Here is a 10,839-nt window from a genome sequence, read left to right as displayed (position 1 = left end):
TACATTTTTATTTCCAATTTGTTGGCAGACTTAAATGCAGTCAAATTTAAATAATGAATACTTTCTCTATCAAAATTAAAACTAAAATTCAAGTAATCAGTCACATCATTTAAATATTTCATAAAATTCATAAGAACATATTTACTGCCATTCCAAAAAATAAATAAATCATCTATAAAACATTTATATAACACCACATATTTAAAAAACTTTGATGAGTAAATATGTTCTTTCTCCCAGCTGATAATAAATCAATTTGCATAGCTGAGGGCCGTCACTGGCCCCATTGTTGTACCATTTACCTGTCTGTATACATTATTGTCAAATTCAAAAAAAATTATATGTTAAAATGACATCTATAATTTCAGTAAACAGCCTTTTTCCTTAGAAAAAATTCCAGCAGCATTCATTTCCCTGTTAACAATTTCTAACCTCTCATCATTGGGAATTACAGTATGCAGAGATCAGCTGTTACTAATATCATGGAATCTTCCATTTTTATACCTCTGATCAGCTTCTTAAACTCAAAGCAATCTTTTATATGTGCATTACTATGATTTACCAAAACCTGCAACAACATGTCTATATAAATGGCCATAGACTCTGATTTATTACCCTGGCTGGCCACAACTGGCCTAAAGGTTGGCTCATCCAAATTTTTATGTACCTTATGCAGGCCAAAAAATATGCCTAATCTAGGTTTCCAAATTCTAAAATATTCAGCAATACTTAACGAGTCCTTCAAGCAACCATTCATCTATGCAGGAGTCTATCATATTGTACGATCTTTTAACTTCCAACCATCCTACTTTTTGGTAAAAATTTTTCATCTTGCAGCATTCTGTTAAGTTGTTCACAATAATAATCATAATCCAAAACTACTTTGACATTTCCTTTGTCTGCCTTTGTGACATGCAAATCCCTATTACTTTTCAAATCTAACCGAGTATTCCTTTCCCTTTCAGACATAGTATGTATAATTCGCTTTTTTACTTAACCTATGAAAATGATATAAGAATTTTGTTAACAAGAAGGCCTCTAGTTCAGGCTTTAAAGGAGTATTGAACATACTTGGCTTCTTGCATTGTTCATATTCATGCACATTATTCCCATTAAAAAACATTTCAAATTTAGTTTTCTCATATATTCTCTTAAAGCATTTATTGAAGAAACTAAGTTAGCCCTTGCCAATGGCACAAAAGTCATTCCTTTACTTAAAACTTGTAAATGATCAGAATTTAAAACTATTTTAGATAATCTATTTTAAAGGGATTTGAAAAAATACCTTTTTAGTAAACACTGAATAATCTAATTCCTCCGATTTCTGTTTATGAAATTCTTGTTTCTTCCATAGTAGTAGTTCTAATTGTTCTGGTAGAAATTCTTGAAGCAAAACTTCCTCCCCTTCCAACCTGGACCCTGGCGCTAGGAAGTTTGAACCGTTACTTGGACCCAAGTCCATTTTCCTGTGCCTCCATCCTGGTACAGTTCTACATTTTGAAAACCCTGCACAGAACCATCGTTATTACCATAATGGAAATTCCTTGGCTGGTAAAACTGTTTTATTGAACTCTGTTGACCTAGTATGTTTCTTCTTTCTCTACATTTATCAACTTCTCCAGAGTTGACTCTCATACTTTTCACCAGCATTAAAACCATCATGTCTGGAAAACCTGCCCAGCACAAAATTACTACCTTCATCTGGTTGTCATCCTCTACCAAGACTTTTTCGGAAATCCTTTTTAATTTGACCCCAGAATTATCTTTTGAGGTCAAAGCTTTTAAAATGTTATAATGTGCAACAATGGAACTATTCAGATCTTTCAAATTCAGCAGTAAGATTTAGCATGTTCCCCTTCAGTGGCTTTCCAAGAAAAGATTCATCAAACTTCTGTCCATTTTATCCATTATTTACTCCTTCTCTCATTATTTTCTTTAGTATCACTGCTACAGAAATACCAGCCAACACAGTGCAACTGTTTCCTACTGGCTTTACTCAGTCTTGCTGGGTCAACACCTTTTTAACCAGTGAAGGTGTTGCAGTATGTTCATTTATTAATAGAAGAACAAAAATGAACACTGAAAGATCTGAATACTTCCTGTTTGCCTTAGACACTGGTGAGTGACACCGCTGCGCCATATTAAGTTCATCCAACCTCATTAGTTTCTTTATGTCCCCTGTGGTACTGCTCCTTGGAAAAGCACTAAGGACTGAGAGGCAAGCATGTCCTCTGTGGCTGTTCAGCTGTCCTCTTCAGTGAAGAGAGAACTACTCTCATTTTTATTTTTTAAATAAGAGTCACTGTTTGTTCACATCAGACAAGAGAGCAGACGTACCTTTCTGGAGCCACTCTGAGACTCCTGACTCCGGGAGAAAGGCTGCTCTTTAGGGTGCTCTTTTTCAGTAGCATTTTCCAAAAAAAGGAAGCATAAAATTAGGCATTTTTCTTCACCTGTGTTCCTTTCTGCTAGGGCAGCAAATAGGGATTGTCTGAGTTTCCCAGTGGAAAGCATTCTGGTCTTTGCATTCTGAATCTTTCCTTCATTTAAAAAGGAAAAGGATTTCTGTCTCTTTCAGATTCTGAGCCACAGTCTGCAGGACAGGAATTAGACTGTGTTTCTCAAATTCCTTCTGCACAGAATGGGAGGTCTGATTCTAAAGAAAGCTTTTCTTCAGATTCCCCACTTAAAGTTTTTTTTCTTCTTCTTTTTCTGATATTGTTACCAGCATGAAGTAGTTATTTCAGTGGGAGCAAAAAGAAATTCTAGAGTCTCAACAAAGATAGGATTCGCAACTGGTAGATTTCCTTCAGCAAGCAGTTGTTCCTCCAGTTCTGCCAGCCTTAGAGGATATTTTCCTTGCAGCCAGCAGTTTGTCTGACAGTCAGCCACCTTCCTCCAGTAAATTTGATAAATTATATAAGGTTCCCCAGACCCGCATGTTTATTTTCTCAACTACAGACCTGGAGTAATTTCCCTGAAGGAAGCATCTTTTGCCAAACATTTTATGGTGGCTAACCCTTTTTCTTCTGACAAAGATTGGAAAGCCTTTGATTAGTTTGATAAGAAAGTTTATACTTCTTCCATGTTAGCCATCAGAATAGTGAATTGTCAGGCTCACATGTCTAAATTTCTACTGGGTTTATTTGACAGGATGAGAAAGTAAATTGCTGACCTTCCTTCTAAAGAGATTAAGGCATCTCTGAATTCATTCACCTCTTCTGTGTCTCGGGTAACTAAACGATCTCTAAAATGTTCTTGTGACATTGATGCTGTTTGGACAGCAGCTGCCACTGGGTCAGTGATGAGAACGTGACTGGCTACATTTTCAGAATTTGCTAGAGTATGTTAAAGTTGAGCTACAGAATATTCCCTTGAACAGAGGTGTTATTTGGCCATTTCTCTGATGAGGTCATTAAAAGATTTGATGAAAGGGAAAAGTTAATTCGGGGGTAGGGGTTACACAGATGTTTCAGTCCTTCATGCCAAAATATAATAAAAATATTCCTTCCAGTTCAGGTCCTTTTGATAAAAAGACAGAATATGCAATCTCAGTAGGGCACAGGCAAATATAATTTCAGAAAGTAATGGCAGGGAGGTTCAAAAAAAGAAGGGAGGATACTCTAAAAAAGGCAGATTGACACTATAACCCATTGTGTTTTCACCCCTCCCCACCATGCATTCCAGTAAAGCTTTCCCAAAATTTACATCTTCACTTCCCTCTGTGGCACCAGATGTCTTCAGACATTTGATTTCTGCGAATCATTCAAAAAGGCTCTAAATGGCTGTGGGATTCCCTTCCACTTTTCAGGGGCATTCCTGTACATTCATCCAATCAAACCTTCCCTTTTCCCCTATCATAGATCAGATATTATCTCAGGGGGGTTATAGAACCTATTTCCTGTAGATCAAATAGCTTTTATTCAAGAGTTTTAGTCCTTTCTTTTCTAAACCTTCACATCAAAATCCCAAAGTCCAAAATGTCATGTCTGCAATCTCCACTACCTCTTATTCTCCCTCTGTTTACTTAGTAGCTCTGTATTTAAATGACGCTTATCATATTCTAATTCTCAGAGATTTCAGACACACTACGTTTTTCTGTATCTGGTTTACATTTTCAGTTCTGCTTTACCCTTTAGGTTGTCAACTGCTATAAGAGTGTTTACAAAGTACCTGGTTCCTGTAATAGTGTATTGCATGTTGCAGAGCATTCACATGCTTCTGTATTTAAACAACTGCCTTATTTTTATTGATTCTGTAACAAGTTGTCAAAAATCTCTGACTTGGGTTTAAAAACAAACAAACAAAAAAAAAAAACTTAAGTCTGGGATTTCAGCTGAACAAAGAGAAATCCATTTTATCTTAACAGGATAGTGTTTTGGTTTCTTAAATATAGCCCTCATGATGGCGTTTCCTCTTCAGGACAAAGTGGAATTTTACAGTGAACAGTTTCTGACATTTTCCAACCAGAGTCTCAACTGGCATGGAATATGTCAGTATTACAGGTTTTACTGCCTCTAAAATTTTCATTATTCCTCTGGGCAGACATCAAATGAGAAAAATGCAGTGTTTCTTCAAATCAGTCTTTTTAGATTCCACTGCTAGAATTTGTCAAAAGGAAGATGAAAGATACTTTGGTGGATGAATCAGTTTTCTGTCAGCCCAGGTGTCCCTTTTTCTTCTCCAGTATTTACTCAGTCTGTGACCACAAATGCTTCAGACTGATTAGAGAGTGGTATCCATAGGGGTGAAGGTCCAGGATCTGTGGAACCAGCAGGAAAAGCTGAAGCACATAAATGTCAAAGAAATGATGGCACTAATGGCACTGAAAAATAAGTACATTTAAGCCAGCACTGCACTTTAACTGTATTTAATTGAATTGCTGCTTCATTTTTGCTGGCTGTGACTAAGTTCAGCTAGCCCACTTCCTTCCCAAATACCACATTCAGAAAAATCCTGCCACAGTGGATGGGCAGTTTCCAATCATTTCTCCTGCCGGCTTGATTGATATGGGCATCTTTAGGCAATGTAGCAATTGCTTCATGTGTACTGATAACCATTTACTCCTAAAGCAAACTAACACCCTATGTGAGAGATGTAAATACACTGTGGAATTGGAATCAGTTATTTTATGTAAAAACAAGCTAGACAGCAAACAGGTTGTCAGCACAAATGCTTCACCTCTCATGCAAACCTTACCTCACACACAAGTTAAGGTCATGACTCTTAAACCCACATATACGGAGGGACTCACTAAAAGCCTACGAAAAGAACAGAGACCTCCAAAATGCACACCACCCACACTTAGCACTAAGCATAAAGAAACCACAACACATATCAACACACACATATCCGTGTCTCAACAAATAAGCCTCTAAGGCAAAACACATCAAATGTCTTGGTCATAGGCGACTCCATAGTGAGACACACAGATGTCCCCCTCACCAGACTGGACAAGGAGAAGGTCATGGTCAGCTGCCTATCAGGTGCCTGGATCTGACAAATCATGCATACACTCAAATTACTCAATAACAAGTACCGGTATAACTCTGTCATAGTCCATTTTGGGAGTGAATGACTTGAGATGTACCTGTATGGACTATTTGAAGAGAGACATGATGGAACTCTCTATTTATGTGTCCCAGACAGGCATGTCCCTAGCTTTAAGCAGTATCCTGCCCTCACCTAGGATGATGCCACAATATAAACAAAAAATGATTGACTTCAACTATTGGCTCAGCTTCTGGTATCGGTTCAGGGGGATCCAGTATCTGTCAACCTGGGAGGATATGGTAGACAGACTTCACTGCTTTGCAGAGATGGTCTGTTCATGTCCCCACTGGGCTTTCAGATACTGGCAAAGGCCCTTGCCTCCCCATAGTGTCTTTTTTAGACAATGTCAAAACAACAAATTTTCCAGTGTAACAAAGTCTAATTGAGACAAACTCAGGGCCATTCTGCTTAATGCTAAGAGTTTAAACATGAAACTGCAATCACTGGAAGCACTCCTCACCTTGGAGGATGCTGACGTCTGTTGTAGTTACTGAGATGTGGTTCAAGGGTGCTGAGAGCACCCCGGCCGTGCAAGGCTACAATGCCTTCCACACATTTAAACCTCAATATGAGCATGAAGGAACCAAAGGTAGAGGTATAGCCATCTTCATTAAAACCATATACACTTCAAGACTGGTCAAACAACATGACTCTCTCGAACTACTCCATGTATAATTAACTATTGGGAAAGTACCATACCACATCATTGCTAGCTATAGATCCTCCACCATGAGCCTGGATAAGCACTCTGCCTACCTCAGTTTACTGGAATCCCTCGCCATACAGCCCAGCACCTTAGTCAAGGGAGATTTGATTTCCTTTCATAGACTGAGGGACATACATAAGTAAAAACACGCTTGCCCAGAGGTTCCTGGACTTTGTTAGCACAAATGCTCTGGAACAGAGAGTTTGCATCCCCACTAGGGGCTGTTATGTTCTGGACGTAGGACTCGCCAACATGAGGGGTAACTGTACTTCCCCGTGAGTGATGCCCTCCCTGGTTAGGTCAGACCACATATCAGTCTCCTTTGAAGTAACCACTGCAACTGCCACCTTCACAGGAACAAAAATTATAAAAAACATCACCAAAGCTAACTACAGTGTAGTAAGCGATGGTATAAAAAGCTTCATACCACCCACAATCTCAAGCACCAGTGATCACTATGGAGTAGTGTATGCAAATACCCTGTACAAACACTTAAGCGACTGCATAAACTCTGAACCTGACTGGATCTAAACCAGTTCTTCCCATAAAAACAAGCCACTGCGGTGAACTTCCAAGTATAAACAGATTATATAACAAGATTATATAACAAGAGGAAGAAACTGTTGTCCAAAAGCAAGAGGGATATCACTCTGCAGAGGAAGGGTTCTCTCCTAAGCTGAAACAGGAAAATAAGAAATCGTTTAACGTCTTCTAAAGCAAATTATAAAACTAAAATCACATCCCTAGCCAAGGGTAATCATAAGGCATTCTTTAACTACATCCAACGTCTAAAAGGAAATGCCCAGCTCTGTGCCAGACTGGTTGTAGATGGGATCACTTATACTATACCAGAAGATATTGCCAACCTGCTATCTGACAGATTCAGTGCAGACTTCAACCCCCATCCCCACCTACCATATCCCAAAGCATACCTGATGCCAGTCCTCTTCCTAGTTCCTCTAGAGAACAGGTCACCTCTGTGCTCGCAAAGGCCAAAAACACGGCCTCAATGGGACCAGATAATATCCCAGGTTGTTTACTAAACAATCTAAAACAAGATGTAGTTGACCCACTTGGCATTCTCTTTAAACATAGCTTGAGAACTGGGTAAGTTCCTACAGAATGGAGAACAGCAACAGTAATCCCCCTGCACAAATGGGGGCCATCAGCTGACGGAAGTATAGACCAGTAAGTCTAACAAGCCTCATCTGCAAGGCCATGGAAAGAATTATCATGGACCTTATCAACAAGGACATAAGCGACCTCCAAATGCTGGACCTAACCCAGTTTGGCTTCATTAAGGGTATCTCATGCTTATTAAACCTGGTAGACTTCTTCAAAAATGTCACCAAAGCCATAGATAAAGGTAAGACAGTACACACAGTCTATCTCAACCTTGCCAAGACTTTTGACCCAATTCCCCAGTCTGGCATCATTGAGAAACTCTCCCTGATAGGGATTAACCCTTACATTACGAGATGGGTAGCCAATTGGCTCACAGACAGAAAACACTGTATCAGAACTGATGACACCACCTACACCAGTAGACCCATAACCAGTGGAGTACCCCAGGGGTCTGTGCTGGGCCTCTTACTGTTTTACTTCTATTTTTCAGTAGTCCAGGCCAACTTAGACAGTTATTGCCTCGCCAAGTTCGTTGATGATTGCAAACTGGGAGCAATCACTGAGTCCCCTAATGACATTACAAGAAGGGCTAACACAAAAACCATGGTCTAAAACTAAATGCAAAAAAATACATTATTATTCCCTGTGGCAAAACAGAAGTCCCTACACATTAAAATATTTATAGCACCCCCCTGAGTTCCAACCCAGTGATGCGAGACTTGAGAACAGAGGTTGATAGCAATCTGAAATTTGACCACCAAGTTTCCACAGTGGTAAAGAAAGCCTTCTACATAGGTCAAGGGATGTTACAACTCCACTGTACCTGGCTCTCATCAGACCACTAATGGAGTATAATGGACCCTTTTACATGTACCTCACCAGACACCTGCAGCATAGGATCATAGTTTTATAGGAGATTACCAGGCTAGCAGTCCAGGGGCCTTACAAGCCTAGCCCTCTGCTACAAGCAGCTAGAGAGACCTTAGAGGTTTCTCACTAAGAAAATACAGGGACTCCAAACCATGACCTACGTGGACAGGCTGAAAGCCCTGTCACTTTATTTTGTATCTTACAGGCTCCTGAGAGGTGACTTGTGCATGGCCTGTAAGGCAGTGTCCAACCCTGCATAGCTTGTGACATTACCAGATCATGCTGGAGAGACAGATATGTCTCCCAGAGACTGCTGCTTTACTGGAATAGACTCCCTATTCACGTAAAACAGAGCTCCTCACTGACACTATTCAAACACAACCTGAATAATTGGATAGGAGACCACAAATTCTCCCCTGGGGTAGCATCTCATGTCCCTCATGGACAGGGAAAGCCGGTGTTAATCACAGACCCGCTCTGTTCATAAATTCATTCTGTGAACTGCCCAAAAAAAGAACAAATGGGAATACTTGGGATTAATATGGCTAGGCTTGTAAAGGCTCTAGGGCCACTAGCTTAGTAACCTCCTATGAACCTAATAAGTGCTGTCAGATCTCTGTCATCTTTGGATTTCAGGCCCTCTGCTAGTAATTGCAGGTAGCATCACAGTAATGTGGTACATAAACAGATGGGGAGGAACCAGATTCTACCCCCATTGCAGTCTAGCTGTGGTAGCATGGGAAATAGCAACTCACGACATGCTGCTTTCATTCTGTCAGAGCAGAATTTTGTAGCAGACAAATTAAGCAGGAGCAGGACCAGAACAGACCCCAATGAATGGAAACTGCATTAGTGGTCTTCAGTGAGTTGATCCAGCTGTAAGAAACTCCTTCAGTAGATCTGTTTGCCTCAGTTCACAACAAACAGTTAAAGTAATTCTGCTACAGGACTCCCTGTAGAAAATCCTGAAAGACAGATGTCTTTTCATTCCCATGGATGAGTGTGTTCCTGTATTCCTTTCCACCATTTCCACTGATAACCAGGGTACTTCTGAAGATTTAGAGGGACTCTCCTAGGATAATTGTGGTAACCCTCTTTTCGCCCAAGCAACAGTGGTGCTCCCTTCTTTTGAAAATGGCAAAAGGCAGTTGTCACAAACTTCCACCCAGGATGGACTTGCTCCACAGGCAAGGGTTATTTAATACACTCCAACCTTCAGTTTCTTCAACTTACTGCCTAGGTGATACAATTTTAATATCTTTTAAGGCCCCTTTTTTTCTGGTAACACACAGCAGGTTTTAAAGGAGGCAAAGAAACTTGCTAATAGAAAATCATATATGTTTAAGTGGAAGAGATTTTCTAGTTGGTTCTAAACCAAGAACCAAGATATTTTTAAAGCTCAGATACCTTTGGTTCTGGAGTATTTGATTGAATAGTTATCCTCTGGCCTTTCTTACTATTTCACCTTTTGGTCATATCTGCTTGTCTGTCCAAGGATCCCCTTTGTATATCACCTCAAGCTAAACAGTTTTTGGAAAGGGCATCACATATCCATCCATCTAGAAGAAGACAGATGGCTCCTGCTTTGGATCTTAATTTTGCACTGAAGAAATATACACTTTTTCCTTTTGAACATGCTCATGAGGCTGATTTGAAGTTCTTGTCTTGAAAAAAATATTACCCTTCTTGCAGAACTCAAGCAAATAAGTTATATGAAGTTATAAGCTCTTGTGGTGATTTAGCCCTATTTCATCTTCTAGAAATATAGGATAACTAAAAAAAACAACTATCTGTCCTTTATGCCTAAAGTTTCAGAGTTGATACTGAGCCAAACTATTCTTCCTGTTTTCTTACCAAAACTAAAAAATAAAGGAGAGAGAATTCTACATACTCTGTATGTCCACTGACAATTCCTGTACTACATTGACAGGACAAAACCCTTCATGAATTGCAATTCTGTTTCATATAAAGATAAGAAAAAGGGCAATTAATCTCAAAATAGGTAATTTCTTAATGCTTGTTTCTTGCTGCTGCTTGTTGCTATTCACACCAAAATAACATTTTCAGACAAAGTCAGGGACCACTGTACAAGGGCTTTGGCTACTTTTGTGGCTTTTTAAACTAAAAATTTGAATCGACATTAAGATCCCAAGCAGGAGCCACCTGTCTTGTAGGTGGATGGATAAGTAATACCCCTTTCACAAACTGTTAGCTTGAGGTAGAGTAGAAAGGGGTGAATCCTTGTACAGCAAGCAGATATGACCAAATGTGAAATATTGACCGAATAGTAAGAAGGACCAGAGGATGACTACTCACTCAAATACTTAAGAACCAAAGGGGTGAAATATTCTCGAGGCAGCCAGTGTGGTCTTGGGGCACACATTTACCAAGCACTATAAGCTGGATGCTTTCTCTAGGTCCAGACCAGGCTTTGCTAGTACTTTTCTCCATGGACACCACTACTCTGATCAGTGTTGTGGTATCTGTCCCATATAGCTAAGGCTACTGCAACAGTGATTTAATGATGAACGTAGTACAGTTGTGGAAGTAAACTTGCCATAACAGTATATGATCAAATGTGTAAC

General features: G+C 39.6%; 1 protein-coding gene across 1 annotated transcript in view; it reads left to right on the top strand.

The window, feature by feature from the left end:
- FOXP1 (forkhead box P1) overlaps positions 1–10,839 on the top strand; it is a 5,351,121-nt gene that overhangs the window by 2,207,436 nt on the left and 3,132,846 nt on the right. The window lies entirely within an intron of this gene.

This window comes from Protopterus annectens, chromosome 7.part0 (assembly GCF_019279795.1).
Source record: "Protopterus annectens isolate FY-2018-M chromosome 7.part0, PAN1.0, whole genome shotgun sequence".
NCBI classification, from domain to species: Eukaryota; Metazoa; Chordata; order Ceratodontiformes; family Protopteridae; genus Protopterus; species Protopterus annectens.
Note: the sequence above shows the minus strand (reverse complement) of the source record. Positions and strands in the feature narration are given on the sequence as shown.